The 16,125-nt window shown below is 40.4% G+C and overlaps 1 protein-coding gene and 1 long non-coding RNA gene across 3 annotated transcripts in view; both read left to right on the top strand.

Annotated features, from left to right (window-relative positions):
* trappc9 (trafficking protein particle complex subunit 9) overlaps positions 1-16,125 on the top strand; it is a 283,244-nt gene that overhangs the window by 245,438 nt on the left and 21,681 nt on the right. The gene's annotated exons all lie outside the window — the stretch shown is intronic.
* On the top strand, positions 8,575-10,150 carry LOC144529297 (uncharacterized). Its single transcript, XR_013502973.1, has 3 exons — positions 8,575-9,189; positions 9,291-9,627; positions 9,726-10,150. It is a non-coding gene; the product is annotated as an uncharacterized LOC144529297 (long non-coding RNA).

Here is a 16,125-nt window from a genome sequence, read left to right as displayed (position 1 = left end):
CAGGAAAACTATCTTGCTATGTATTCCATAAGACCAACATTTGAGGCTTTGCCTGTCCACTGTGCGATGGCGACTGAAATAGGACAGTAACACTTAAGATAATGCAGAACACCAAATTGTTGAAAATAGCATGATTATATTGTTGAGTTTAGTAAATTAAAGCCGCCCTCAATTATTTGACTCAAACATATCTTAACCATGTCATATGCGATGCTACTTCAGTACACTTTAAGAACAAATTTTACTGGGACCACTACGCCCTAAACATTTAATATCCAGGAATTCAGATTATAGACACTACTGACTATACCTGTAACAGTTTGGCAACAGTTTAGCACATTGACCATACCCGGTCCAACCATATACTAAGTTTCCACCTAGTCTTGTTTCTTACTTGTTTTACCCTTTGTCATTGTCTCACATTTTACCGTATCAGTATATGGATTAAGAATCGTACATGGGTACAAGGAATGTCTCTTTGCAAAAATCAATCTCATGAAAGCTAATCATGTCAGTGAAGGTTTTTGCCTCATTAAACAAAGATCAATGTGGATGTCAGCAAAACAACAGCAGCACTCTATTTTCTCGCTTGTTCTTCAGTTGGCTTCAGGGTTGGGACTTGGACAGGAATTCCACCACCGTGCCTGAAGGTATCTACACATATTAGGATTTCAATGTTGAAGGTAAAGTGGATTCATTTGCATAATTAGGGTTGGAACATATCAAGAGAAGAAGCAGAAAGGCAGAGCAGAGTAATGAGGCAGGGAAATGGGAGTAAGTGTGCAGCGCAGCATATGACAGCAGCCATGTTTAGACCACACTACAGTAAATCTCTCAGGGGAGGCTTACTAATGACTTGTGACTAATGATTTTTCTGGAGATGAGTCAAAACAGTCGGCACCGCCTCCTCCCACTCCCCCCACTCTCAATCTGTCCTCCTCAAACAAGCACCTCCACCAGTACCTGTTGATGTTGTTGTTTCAGTGTGGAATTGACAGGCTATTATACGGTGGCCTTGTTTGGTTTTCCATTCTTGGAGATTGTGTCAGAGGAGGAAAGGGCGGGCAATTTACAGTGCAGCGTATTCCCTGCACTATCGAGTGCCATACCATCCCAGTGAGCAAATATTTGATGGTGATACAGGCTTTGTACTCCATGAAAACCATTCTCAGGCAATGCACTCATGTGCAGCATTGGAGTTTGTTGTTGGGCTTCTCTTTGTTTGTTCCCAAACTGCAGTCCAGTTGACCACTGTTTTGGTTAAGCCCAGTTTATCCAATTATTTTACATCAACATGTTAATCAAACTATTTTTAGTTAGTTATGAACTTATGTAAGCTTCAAGACAATTTTGTGTTGTGTTGTGCAAGCCAATTCTCCATACACCCCAGGACTATCTGCAGTCTATTCCTACACCCAAGGCCGTAGGTTTGCATGTGTTCTTAAATCATTTTAAACGTAAGTCCTACGTCCATCTAACACTACCTCTAATGCTCATTGAAATGTTTTTTGTTTTTTTTTATTCTGTGGTGTTGTAGTTCTTTCTTTTGCTCGTCCAAATATAATTGGCTTTATATGTACAGATGAGTATTACTCTGTCGCTTTTATTCAATTTTAACTAATTTATTTACTTTGGAAGTACTTTTGTGACTCTGCATTTCGTTTGACTTTTATGACGTCTTAAATTTCATTCATAAAAGTCTGATAAAGTCTGAAAGGGGTGATAGAATGCAAAACTAATTTTACCTTGTCATAGTTGAATAAGGACAGTTTAGTGGGTAACTAGGACATACATAGAACCTCAAAATCCCATTGACACCTCTTTCCTCTGCAAATCTCACAATTTGAAACTGCCTCTGAAAACGGGCGAATCTCAACGAGCCGCCTAGTTGACGTCAACTCGTCGGCTCCTCCTCATTTGGCTCTAGTCTCTATCTTTGTCACGCCCAAACATTTACATAGGCTACACCACTGATCTGAGGTCAGCTTAGTCTTCTGAATAGGTCGCGCAGATCTCAGAAATTGTATACATTGTTCATCTGCTATTTTACCACGAAATTCACTTTTTATGCGAGAAATCAACTACGTAGAGGTCAAATATGGGCCGTTTTACGAAAATTGATGTCTAATTGCAAATTTTGTCCGACTGTGTGTCGGAGTTCAGCGGTCGGTGCTGCCTGTGTTGCTGCCTCACCGCCGGGCCTGTCTTCCTTCACAAACCACGGCCCGCTGTGAGGTAGATGGAGCTCGGTCACGGCTGGCAGCCCACGGTACTCCATAACCGCGCAAAGTCACCGTTTTTTGGGTTAATGGACTTCCAAACGCCGCTGCCCTGACAGAGCTCCAGGGCCTGCAGCTCCCCTCTTCCTGCTAAATGGCCGGTGTGTGTGAGTGAGAGTGCGGTCAGCGAGCTTGTTACGCCAGCAATTTATTACCGCAGGTTCCAGTTAATCTTATAATGTGTGTAATTATAATGTGTTGAGTTATTTAAACAAACGATTGGGGAAATAAACGCCTCTTGTCCGCGAGTCTCATTGATAAAGCCTGCGGCTGGATGGAGTTCTATCAATGAGAGCTAGCTAGCCTCCTCTTAGAATTCCTCTGAAATTCACAAAAATGCATTAAATTGAAATCGGACACCATTGTTAGCTTTATAAGCCCTTGGGGTAGATGTTATATAAGTGGTGTGACGAAATTCAAACTGTAAATATACTCTAATTACGTCGAAAATGAAGCCAACTAGCCGCGATCTGTACACATAGGATCGGACACCATAGTTAGCCAAGACTTTGGGGTAGATGTTATATAAGTGGCGTGACGAAATTCAAACTGTAAATATAGCTACTCTAATTATGCCGGCAGCTGGCAGCCAGCCAGCTCCCGAAACCCGTATTCCAGTAGTCCAGTACCCAGGGAAACGGTGACTTTCACTGGGTATGGAGGTTGCCGCTTTCTCGTCAGACTGTGTGGGGCTCCTAGCTAAAGTCCGACATGTCTTACCAAATTTGCAATTAGCCATACATTTTTGTAAAACAGCCCATGTTTGAGCTTTGTATAGTTGATTTCTTGCTTAAAAAAGTCTCAGAAGTGAATTTAATAACAAAATAGCCCGATAAATGTATAACTTTGCAGTGTCTGAAATATGAGACCTGCTGTCTCGTCTCCAATGTGTTTCTGTGTGGTTCGCTCAAACCAATCAGCGCGCAGCTCATCTAAATATTCATGAGCATACCATATTTGGAAGAAAAGCTCTTGTTCCAAATAGAGCCATATTCACAGGGTAGTTAAGGGCCTAATAAAATAGCATTCGGGCAATTTTCAGCCCAACCAATGTTACATACCCTATTAGGAGACCTTAAGGAACAGTGTAAACTACCCTATATAATCATTCTATCACCCCTTTAAATTTGACTTGGTAAAACATGCAGAAACATTGGCAGCAATTTTCAAGCAAACTCATTCGCATGACCTTACTGTCAGACATGGAGTAGGCAAGAGCTGCTCAGTGTGCTTCAGTTATTTTGACCTGTAAAAGGTTTGGACTGCTGTGTGGTATCATTCCTCTGACCGCTAGCTCTGTGTCTACTGTCTCTGTAAAAATAAAGTTGAGTGGGTGTGTGCTGCTTCCGTGCTCAGCGTAGCACCTACAGTTGATTATAATAGACGCATTCTGCAGCGGCATGCTGCGGCAGACTTGTCGTGTCTGGTCCATGCCCATATTGCAGCCGTTGTCGGTTTTCCACACTGTTGAAGAGCAGCGCACCGTCACTTTCCTAAACTTTGCCTCATGCAGAGAGTCCCAGGTTCAGTGTGTCATGGATACTACCATATCAGCAGAGCAATGACTTAATGCACAGCAGACTGTAGGGCAGGTGGATTTTTCTGGATATATTGTGACTTTTATTATATCACAACTTCATTCTCGTAATATTACAACTTTCTTTCTCAAAATATGAGTGTTTTTTCCTCCAAATCTCAGGGATAAGTTATGTTTTAAAACGTTTTAAACATGAGCAGAAATCTTGGCGAAACACATCTGAGCTATTACAGTCCAGGGGATTATAGATAAATGAAATGAATGAATGTATCTTTGATGTGAACAGGTGCCACATGCACATTTAAAGAGGCTACTTCCCCAAACAAAAGATACAAAAGAGGAAGATTAAATTATGCCTAAATGTGGGTTGACTCAGCAGAAACATTAAATCAGAAAAGTTGATCTACAGGAGAATAAATATTTGAAAGCAATACCAAATGCATGAGCGCCCTAGTGCATTACCGGTATATTCCATTATGTTTTTATATTTTAAATTGTCACCGGTGTTTTCTTTTTCGTAAATAAATACATTTCAACCATAAATTGGTGCTGAAAAATTCACCAGAATGCAGGAAATGAAGTGTTTTAGTGCTCAAAACATTCTGGGGGAGAACCCTCACACGCAATTAATGTGTCCCCACCAATGTTGGAACAAAACCTATGCCCTTGCCTACACCAATGAGCAAGATAGCACCCAATTAATTATTATAATACATTCAAGAAATTGCTACAAAAAAGTAATCCAAATTTAATCAGATGTACACAGAGTTTTAATCACAGATTTCACTGGGAACAGCATTACCGTATATATGTAAAAACAATGTTCAGAAGTGCTTTAAAACATGAGAGGAAAGAAAAGAAGTGATTTAGGACTGCAGCTATCGATTATTTTAGTAATGGAGTATTCTGCCGATTATTCCATCGATTAATCGAGTAATCGGATAAGAAATACTTTTGTTTTATTGAAGAGCAATAATAACCAATAGTTTGGATACATTTTCGGATAAAGCAACATTTTTGTTGCCTACATTGCTTACAATATCATCTCTCAAAAAACTAAACATATTAAGTGCATTTAAGTACCATATTACATTGTAAAATTTTGAAAGAAAACATTTTCTGAAATGACAACCTCACACTAAGGCCTACATTAAACATACATAAACATGACCTTAAGTTGTGCAACTTAACTTTCAGAAGTTTCATCCTGAGACTGATCTGTATATAGGCCTACATGTAAATATTAATTATACTCAATCTATTTTAATTTATATATAATATATAAATTAAAATAGATTGAGCTCTGTTACATTTATGCTAGTAGATCGTTGATCAGCTATTTCCCCGTGAAGAGAGAGAGAAAGAAAATGGTGCGCAACAATCAGCTGTTTCTCCGAATTGATAGTCAACACGTCGGCTCTTTAGATCAAATCGTGGTCACCGCCACGTATTTTCTTGTCTTTGGTAGTTGGTGTGGTTGGTGTAGTTTCATCGTCCATACAACTCCATGATTTACTTTTGTCGGGTCCGCTTCGTGGAATGGATGAGAAATGTTTTCTGTTGAGATGCTGAAGCATTGACGTCGTGCTATTATTGTGGTAAGCTAGTTTGGTTTTTCAGTAGACACACTGTACAGAGTTCTCGTTTTAATTACGTTTGAACTGATTCCAAACTTTGGACACTTTCTGTCGTTTTCTCCAGCCTGTCTCTTCTCTTAGCCCCTCACTATTTACGCTCTGGCATGTGCTGCCCGCAGACTTAGCAGCGTCTGGTGTACGACAATAATAGTGATCCGTGTGGAAACACCGTCCGTCAGCAATACGTTGGTAACATTGATTTAATGAAGCTTCGAGGCAAGTCATTTTGCATCGAGGATTTTTTGTAATCGAATTATTTGAGTTATTCGAGGAATCGTTTCAGCCCTAAAGTGATTGAAGCTCTCCGTGGAGAGATGTTTATCCCAGAGTGAATTGTCATTAGCCTTACATGACTGGGATAAATATGTATAGCTTTTAAAAACTGGGAAAAATGTTATAGCAATAATTAGACATCTTTGAAAAAATGGTATTCACTTTCTTGCTCAGAGTAAGATGGGAAGCTTGACACCGCTGTCATATTTTCTGTTGGATTTAAAGAGTTTGAAAACCCATTCCCTCATACAGCTTTTACAATGGCCAATATGGTCCTACTCTACATAAACACTGTTTTTTGCTTTCTGTCTGTACTATTGTTTCGGTGTTTGTCGTCACACTGATTTGATGCGTGTGAGTCTCTGTTGTGGAAAAAGGAATGCCACGTACTTTGGTACACCATTCAGGATTTAGCAACATTTGAATCAAAATGTGATGAATTTGTGGGGTTGTTTGCTCATGTTGTAAGGCCACTGTTAGTCAAATGTGATCGAACCACACAATCCTGATGAAGTAGATTTGCAGACTTGTTGAGAGTTTAAATTCTTAATGACTAACATCGAAGAAGCAGCCAGTTAGCTTAGCTTAGCATAAAGATGGTTAACAGCCAGTCTGGCTCTGTCCAAAGCTTTCACATGTCACCTACCAGCACAAAAACTGAAATGTAAAAACTAATTGTGGTCTTACAAGGGGGTATGCGCGGGACTATTTCTGGGCCGGGTACAGAGACCCCCAATGCCCCTCCTCCCTCACCCCGTAAAACCACAAATTGTAAACACTTAAGCTTTTGTATGCAGATGAATCAAGATATAATGTGTTAACTAGTTAGAGTTTCATAATAAAGCTCGGGCAGATTATGTTACTTTTGGACAGAGCCTGGCTAGCTGTTTCCCCCTGTTATCAGTCTTTATGCTAAGCTAACCAACTGGTAGCTGTAGCCTTATATCAAACAAACAAATATATGAATACTATCAATCTTTTTTTCTAACTCTCTGCAAGAGATTGAATTATTGTAATTACCAAAATATCAGAACTATTCCTGTAAAGGTTCTCTGTACATGAACGAGGATTCGGACATTGTATTCAGTTTCTATGAACAGTGACGACTATCTCGCGAAACTCCAAACAAATCCTTTATCTTAGTCATTCATTTAACAGCAGACACTTTCTGGAGTGGCTCTATTGACAATACACAGATGACTGACTTCATGGACTGTGACAGTGACCCGAGTCAATAAAAGCACAACTCTGTAATTACATTTTTGTTTGTGGCCCTACTCCCAGTCACCTTGTTTCATAGCACTCCGAAAACCACCTTGGATAGAGTTTGTTTTTTCTGTATATAGGTCAAATACGGTAATCAGAGAGGGGATCATCCCCTTTTTTTTGCACATGAGATATATATATATAAAATGATATAGTCCGTCTTTCTATGTGGTCACTGTGAGAATAGCTGTTCTGGCTGTGTTCAGATCCTCATACTGGATTATCAGATGAGATTTATTGCAGCAGCTGTTTTTTCCAGCCTTAACACCCAGGCTATAGATGTCTGCCAGGGGAAGATAGCCCTAATTATTTTCCATCCATATGTGATTAACAGAGATTTGCCTTTAAATGCTCAGTACGCAGGCCTGTTGAACACTCATCTCCCGTCTAACTCTGCTCAGACACGGACCAGTAGCTTCAGAATCGCTCCATGAGGTCGTGGCTGACTGTGCTGCAAGCCTCCATGGGAATATGGGAGTATGAAATTACACCAAGTCTCTTACTCACAGTGTTTTAGTTGTAACTTTTCCTTAGCAACTTTGCATTTGTTTTTATAACCTTTTTTAAGATTCAGCAAAAATATGGGAACGTATTATACACACTAAAAACTCCTGGGTTATTTCTTCAACCCAGTTTCTGGGTTATTTGTGTTGGGTTAAAATTATGGGTTATTTTTTCAGAGAGTAACCATTTTCTGGGTTATAGGGCTAATATTTTGACCCAATTCCTGGGTTGTTTGGGTTTCTGGGTTATTTTTCAAAGAGTAACCCATGTTCTGGGTTATAGGGTTGGCTCTCTCTCTCTCTCTCTCTCTCTCTCTCTCTCTCTCTCTCTCTATATATATATATGTGTATATATATATATATATATATGTGTATATATATATGTATATATATATATATGTATATGTAATCTATTTTTGCACACACACAGACACACACTCATGAGTCATGACATGGTATGGAAAGAGTAAAAAACGTGACATAAAAGACGTATAAAATCATTACATCAGATCATATCATATGTGTATAAATTTAGTTTAGTTTAAAAACATTCTTACGATTTTATAATAGCCTGTTGATTTAGGTCTGTTTTATTCAAGTAATGTTATAAAATATAAATCCAACACGATATGCATTGCAAATAGATACCAGCAAAGGACTATGGCGGGCGGAGACAGAAACACATTAAGGAGTGCGCTCTATCTGGCACCCCGCCCGCTGGATCTTCACACAGGAATAAAAAACAAGTGCACCTCTTCAACTGGCGTAACCCAGTCACCCCCACATCGTCTGTCGGTGAGTGGTCTTGACATCGGACCAGCTTATTTTCTCCTCTAAACTACACTTTGGTTCCTGGGGCAGGGAGGCGAGGTAAGCATTTTCATTTTACTGGTAGTTTGTTGCAGAAAATGTGCTTGTTTAAACAGTGCTTCTAGAATAAACTCTCTAACGTTCCATTAGCTAATGTAACTTAGCTAGCTAGCTTATGAAAAGTAACTGACATTTAACTTAATTAACGTTATTTCAAAGTCGTTAATGGAGACATTTCAAAGGTTTTATCGTTGTTATCTATCTATCTATGTCTGTTTGAACATTCAAATTTACGTTATCTAATAAGTTATCTTTTTTTTTTATTAAGATGTATCTGAGTCATTGTATGCTACATTGGCTGGCTAGCTAGCTAGGTTAATGCTACGACAAATGTTAGCACGATAAAACGTAGCTAACATTGATTTAGCTTGGTTTAAGGAGATGTTTGTGAATAAAACGTTACTAACGATAGCTAATCCACCGACCGTTAGAAATGTACGGACATTATTATTATTATTGGATATTTTAATGTAGAAGTGTAAAAATGGGCGGCAAAATCTTTTTTCACCGGCAACTGTCACCGTTTTGTTTTTGTTAATGTTTCCTCTGAAAGAGTCTGTCCGTTTTCTGTGTATTGCAGATCAGGGAACACAAGACTAACAAGTCTTTTGGGGTGGCCCAAACGTTCTTGGAGACTGACAAGTTTCGCTGACTGGAGAGGTAGCTGCAGGCGGCCAGCAAGCCACCGAACCAGCTGTTTTTTTTTCACGGCTGGGAAGGGCCCATGCTTAAACTTCTTGCACAACCTGCAGGTAGCGTGGGCGGAGATGGGCCTTAAAAGGTCCCCCAACTTCACTGACCTAAGGACTGCTGTGTCTGCTCATGTAAGTTCTCATCAGTCACTTATCCGTTCATGCTGGATTTCATTAAAACTCTGCTGGCTTAATTAACAGTAGCAATCTTTTTTTTCTTCTACTGTTTTAAGGTCAAGAACAACCTTCTGTCGAGCAGCGGATGATGGTGGCCACCTTTTGTGCCACAACATGGCCACCGCTGACAGCTTCTACGCCCTCAGCCTGAACGTGGCCCAGTCAAAGAGGATGAGGATACATTTCCACTAGGCCCTCACCCACACCGTGCCATCACCGGAGTCACCAGAAGCCTCCTCCTCCACCACCAGGAAGAGGTCCCGCAAGCCTGAGTCCTCCTCCAGTTCCGAGGACAAAACCCCTGTCCCCTACCAGGAGTCAGGGACCTCGGGACTGGAGGAGGAACTTCAGGACATAGAGGAGGAGAGGGAGTTTATGGCGAGGCTGCAAAATGTAAGTAAAACTAAGATATGTACTTTAAAGACTCAGTCCATTTTATGTCTTTTACACCAGACCTCACTCTGTGTTTTGTGTTTGTGTTTCCTCAACAGACACCACAGAAGGCCAGAGAAGTCTCGTGAACACGCCAGTGTGTGTCAACTTAACTTGTGTGGAGGGAAACGTCTTCAGGCACACAGGAATCACCGGAAAATAGGTTTTGTTTTTAATTCTTTGCTTTTGTATGAGCTGGATTATACAGTACATCTACCAAACGTATTATGAATAAAACAACATGGATATTCCATTACCATGGGTTCTTACCAACATTTTAAGGACCATGTATGACGGGTCAGGATATTGCCATCCTTGTCTAACCCAGACTAAAAGGTACACAGCCACGGAGGGAGTGGAGGGGGGCATTTTATAGCATTTTGACAAGATGCAGAGTGATATTAATCAAATACAGTAATGCACTAAAAAATTAGCCATGCCCTAAAGGAATTGGAATTTTGTGTGTTGATACATTTTGAAACCACTGCACCACTTCAATACATGATGTATGTTCTAATGTCTGTAAGTTTTACATAAATTAAATAATTTGCACATATATGTATGTGTATGTTGTCAGTTATTGTACATTTAGGTTGAAATTGAGTGATGCTTGACATTAAAATTATATGAAAATATGTCAATAAATTTTGATGTAATTTTGACAATCAATGTTCGATGTCACATTTATGTTGAATTTACGTTGAAGCTTGATATCAAAATAGCATCAAAATGACATCAGCATCATGATATCTTGACACCAAATAAATGTTGAATTGACATCAAATGCCAAAAAAGCATGACATCAAAATGACATCAGCAGAGGTCAAAGTCTTGACATCAAATTGACATCAATATGACTTTCATTTTTGACCTATTTCGTGATGTAATTTTGACGTCAATGTTTGATGTCGTATTGATGTTAAATTGACATCAAATGCCCACTGGGAAGTGTGTGTTTTTTTTATATAGATTAGATTAGATAAGTTTTATTTTCTGAAATAAGGCATACTGGCATAGTAACCCAAGTTAGGTTATTTTTGACCCAACTCCTGGGTTAAAAAGGGACCAACTAATTTCTGGGTTATTTCAACCCAGAAAATTGGGTTGTTCTTTTGACCCAGAAGTTGGGTTATATTAACTACAATGTTGGGTTATTTTAACCCAACATTTGGGTCAGGTACTTAACCCAGAAGTTGGGTCAAAATGAATAACCCAATTATCTGGGTTGAATTAACCCAGAAATTAGTTGGTCCCTTTTTAACCCAGGAGTTTTTAGAGTGTAGGTAAGGTCAAATACATTGTATCTATTGTATCTATTTATCATGTAAGCAACCTCTGTTGTAAGGAGAGCTACTATTTGGCCTATGTCTTCTCCTATTTATTGCAGTTAAGCAATTGTTGCCCCTCAAGCAGGCGAGCACATCTATTAGCTGTGTTCTTGATTAGCCGCAATTAATTCTAAGTTTTCTGACATTAATCCCAAACAGAAGGAAGCAATTAAGAGTTTGTCTAACTGAGGCCAAGTGCCTGTAAATTACATTTGGAAAATAGAAAAATTAGATCACTACAGTGCTGTTTGGTTACAGGTGAATGTGTGGGAAGGGAAGCAGATAAGACGGATTGCCAAAACCCATAGCTTACATTCTGCTGATGTGTAAGTATGTTTGCTGGGGAGACATGCAGAGAGGGAATAAGAATTCAAAAGGCAATAGCACTCCTGGAACAATAAATCCACAAAATTAAAGCCGCTGAAGGGTAGATTTTTATGTAAAAATATGCACTGGCTTCAGTTTCGAAGTGTAGCTGCATAGAGGAATGCCTTCACTTCCTACTATATGAGCCATGGTTTTGCCACTCTTTCAGCCAAGCCAGCATATGGCTCTATGGCCAGCACTGTCAGTCGGTCGGTTGTTCCAGCCTGAAATGTCTCAACAGCTATTGGATGAATTGCCATGCAATTTGATAAATACATTCATGTTCACCTCAGAATGACCTGCAAGTGGTCCATTAATTTGTCACGATGTAACTTCATTCAAAGCAGAGCTCCACCAAAGAGCCTGCAATCGTTGCGGAAGGTTATCTGAATAAGAATTTTGGACGTGTGGGGGCGAAGTATCTTCTTAGCTGAAGCCGACAACGACAATTTTTATTTTATATTGCCAATGCAAGCTGAAGCGACGTAGCAGATGACATAGCCGTCAGTCAGTGGAAGCTAACAGAAGCTAGCTGGCGTAAGCCGACAGCTGACCAACGCTACCAAGTGATCGGCGGAGACAGGGAGTACATGTATTTGAAAGAGTCCGGCAGTTGTGGCAGACAGGCTGGGGAGGTTGACAGCTAACGTTAGCCTGCTGAAGCTAACAGTTGATCGATGGTGAGTAACGTACATTACACAGGCTGGCAGCAGCACAGAGTCCAGAGTTGATAAGTGGGGGAGGGGGGTAGAAAGGTGTTGAGAATGACCAACACCTAATCTTAAACTTAGGGTACTTAATTTACTACGACCCACTCAGAGGTTACTTAAATTGGGACGTTCAGTCAAAATCAAGCACGTCACCTTCAAACGGGATCTCTGTTTGCAGGGTTCAGGCTGTACCGGACTCTCCCGGTGATCATCCTGTCTGGGGGGCTGGCTGCACAGTGAGAAGCCACTGCTGACAGGCGCAGAGCTCTGCCGGAACTCTGACTGCTGTCTGTCCGTGCGGCCGTCTGACGGCATCAGTATTAAATTGAGACAGTTTCATTACCGGTTAAAAACGTCTCGTTATCGCGTTAAATAGTAGTCTAATTTGGTACAGTTGGTTTTAACGCCTGATGCTAAGTGTAGGCCTATAGGAGTACACATGAAAACCCTGAACCCTGAATCTGCTCTGTCTTTCTGCTGTGCCCCATTAACGTAGTGTTTAGTTTTACACTATGTAGGTTAAACTCTGCAATTAATCCGCGGTTCACATGTATGTATGAACTATGGTGGTCCGTTACACTGTAGGCTATATTCAACATCACTGATTGACCATAAAGCCCTGTTCATGCTAATTAAACAACTGGACTTTAGGGTCAGGTGTTGTCGTATCCGGCCCATGTCCTGGATGTGAAAGCCCCCTTACTGGACTACTGAATATAATAATATGCCATTATATTTTGTGTTTTGAATTGTTACCTGCCACCATCATTTTGTGATTTCCTTGCAATAAATATTGACATTTTTACCATACATTGGTGCCTAAAAATGTATCAGAATGCAGGAATTGAAGTCTTTTACCCTCAAAATGTCCTATAAAGTATAATCACAGGCAGCCATAAAAAACATTTAAATTGCAGAGTTAGAGTTAAAACGGATGAAAAGATGGAGAACCAGACAGACAATATGTACAGTGTCAACAATCGAACAGACAGTGACAACATACATACTACATACTGTAGAGAATGACAGTAACAGCATACAAACGGCATAAATTAAAAAAAATTATAAACGTGTGCTCTTTAAAAAGTAGAAAGCATTGTTTGCCAGTTACATTAAATGTTTAATGTTACATAAGGTACTGCTTATATTATTTCACCATCTGTACACAAATGTAATTAGTGAATGCAAGTGTCCGTGGGTGGGGCTGCATGGGCGTGGTAATGTGGGCTGGTGTGGCTACAGTGCCGTGTGTGTGTGTGTGTGTGAGTGTTTGTGTGTGTGGTAGTAAAGAGAGAGAATGGGAGAAGGAAGTTTGTGTGAGGTGGACCTGGTCACCACAGACCCAAATCTTCTCAGCTTTTGCTACTGTCATATGCTGCACTGTCTCTTCATGTGGCACATTATTTATATTATAACAAGGTAATGCAATGTGTAATCAAGTGATGACTGATTAACAGTAATGTAAATGCTAAATGCCCTAATACCTGTTGATACTACAACAATGCAAAGTACAGGCTCTTAACCTTGCAGTTTTGCACATATCATGTAAGACTCAATTTCTCCATTTTTTTGCACAAAACTCTCCAGAAAGTGCCATTTAATGGTTTATTTTTCAAAAAATGTTCCTGGGGGTACCCATACCCCCGGACCCCCCTAGGGAGAGCCCACCCGCATAACAAATCCCAATTTAACCCCTGCATACAACGGTCTATGCAAGTAATATTAATGATTACTTTCATTGAATTTTAGATGTTTCATTCAATTTTATAGCATTTGAAAAAAAATGGGGGGTGCTGTCGCTGTGTCATGGGTGTGGCGTATATTTTCCTGCTTTTTTGTCCTTTGCCAATCACACCTATGAATAATATTACTTAGTATCAAAAGTAATTACTATCCCGCCGGTTCCTGCCAGGATTGGCCTGGTGAATGCTAGATCACTAGTAAACAAGACTTTTGTCTTAAAGGACTTCTTCACGTCCAAAGGATTGGATTTCCTCTGTGTGACTGAGACATGGCTGAGTGTTGGTGAGTCTAGCGCTTTCACTGAACTTTTACCCAATGATTGCTGCTACTTTAACTCCCCGCGGACATCGGACCGAGGAGGAGGAATAGCGACTGTCTATAAGAGTCATTATAAATGTAAGCAGCTATTGCTGTCATCATCTTTCACCAGCTTTGAACTGAGCTTATTCGAGCTTGGTCGCTCTCACACAGTGTTGTGTGCTGTGGTATATCGGCCTCCCAAATACAATAAGGACTTTTTAAATGATTTTCTGATTTCCTGGCGGAAATCATGCCTAAATATGACCGTGTTCTTATTGTTGGGGATTTTAATGTTCATGTGTGTTGTCCTGATAAGCCAATGGCAAAGGGTTTTTTAAACCTCATTGACGGACACACACTTGATCTTGTCTTATCATATGGTCTGCCCATTTTTAATCTAGAGATATGTGACGCAGTGTTTTCTGACCATATGCCTGTATTATTTGAGGCTGCTCTTGCCTGTAATAAAGTTAAACCTCGCGCTGCTACTCAGCGCTGTCGCATTATTAACCCTTCCACTGCTGTTCAGTTCTCGGTTGCTTTCAGTCAGAATTCCATCATTCCTGAATCTGTGTGCACTACAGAGGAGCTTAGCTCATAGTTTACTCCACCTGCCAAACTGTTTTAGACACTATGGCTCCATTAAAATCCAGGCAGCCTAAAACTAAATCTGAGCCCTGGCTAGATGACACGACTCATGCTGTCAGACGTGAGTGCTGTAGAGCTGAGCGCAAGTGGAAGGACGACAAACTGCAGGTGTCTTTTCAAATGTTAAGGGACTGCTGGCGTCATTATCAGAAAACTGTGAAAGATGCTAAAAGAAAACATTTCTCAGATATTATCCTATCAAACTGTCACAAGCCTCGTGTTTTGTTTAACACTATTGACTCACTTCAGTTTGAGCCTGTGACTCTTTCCTTTTTACAGGACATTGTTGGTCATTTGAAGCCCTCAGGTTCTCCAAACGATGCAGTCCCTCCTCGACTATTTAAGGAGGTTTTCCCCAGTGTAGGACCATCTGTTATTACAGTCATTAATACCAGTCTGTCCTCAGGTGTGGTCGCTGAAAATTTTCAACACGCAGTAGTACAACCTCTGATTAAAAAACCTGCTCTAGATCCTGCAGTCCTTGGAAATTTCAGGCCTATCTCCAAATTGCCTTTCCTTTCAAAAATCCTGGAGAAGATTGTGTACAGTCAATTAATGGCCTTTCTGGAAGAACAAAATATTCTAGAAGTTTTCCAATCCGGTTCTAAAACCCTGCACAGCACAGAATCAGCACTTTTAAGTTTAAGAGTTTTTAATCAGACTGTGGTGACTGTGTTATCCTTGTGCTTTTAGATTTAACTGCTGCATTTGACACAGTGGATCATGAACTATTGATCTCACGTTTGAAGCAGTGGGTGGGCATCAGGGGAAGGGCACTGGAGTGGTTCAGGTCATACTTTGCTGATCGAACTTTCTGTGTCAACCTTGGTGACTGTGTATCCTCCACTGCTCCTCTCTCGTGTGGGGTCTCACAGGGCTCAGTTATTGGCCCTCTCCTTTTCTCTCTCTATTTGCTCCGACTTGGTTCCATACTTAGGAAGCACGGCATCTCATTCCACTGTTATGCAGATGACAGTCAGATTTATGTGCCTCTTAAAAAGAAAGATGCATGCTCTGTCAGTTTGCTACTTAAGTGTCTCGACGACATAAAGGCCTGGATGGCTCTGAACTTTTTAGATTTTAATGATGAAAAGACAGAAGTGATGGTTTTTGGTGGCACCACTGGGGACCCCCCCCACTGTAAATCTGGGTTCCTTGGCCCATTATATTAAACCTAGTGTCAAAAACCTAGAGGTTAAAGTGGACCCGGAGCTAAAGTTTAACAGTCAGATCAAGGCTATTGTCAAGTCAAGCTTCTTCCACTTGAGGCAGCTGGCCAAAATAAAGCCAATACTGTCAAGACAGCAATTTGAGACAGTAATCCACGCCTTTACCACTCGGCTGGATTACTGTAATGCACTTTA

Source organism: Sander vitreus, chromosome 14 (genome assembly GCF_031162955.1).
Source record: "Sander vitreus isolate 19-12246 chromosome 14, sanVit1, whole genome shotgun sequence".
NCBI classification, from domain to species: domain Eukaryota; kingdom Metazoa; phylum Chordata; class Actinopteri; order Perciformes; family Percidae; genus Sander; species Sander vitreus.
This window is presented reverse-complemented; position numbering and strand designations above follow the sequence as displayed.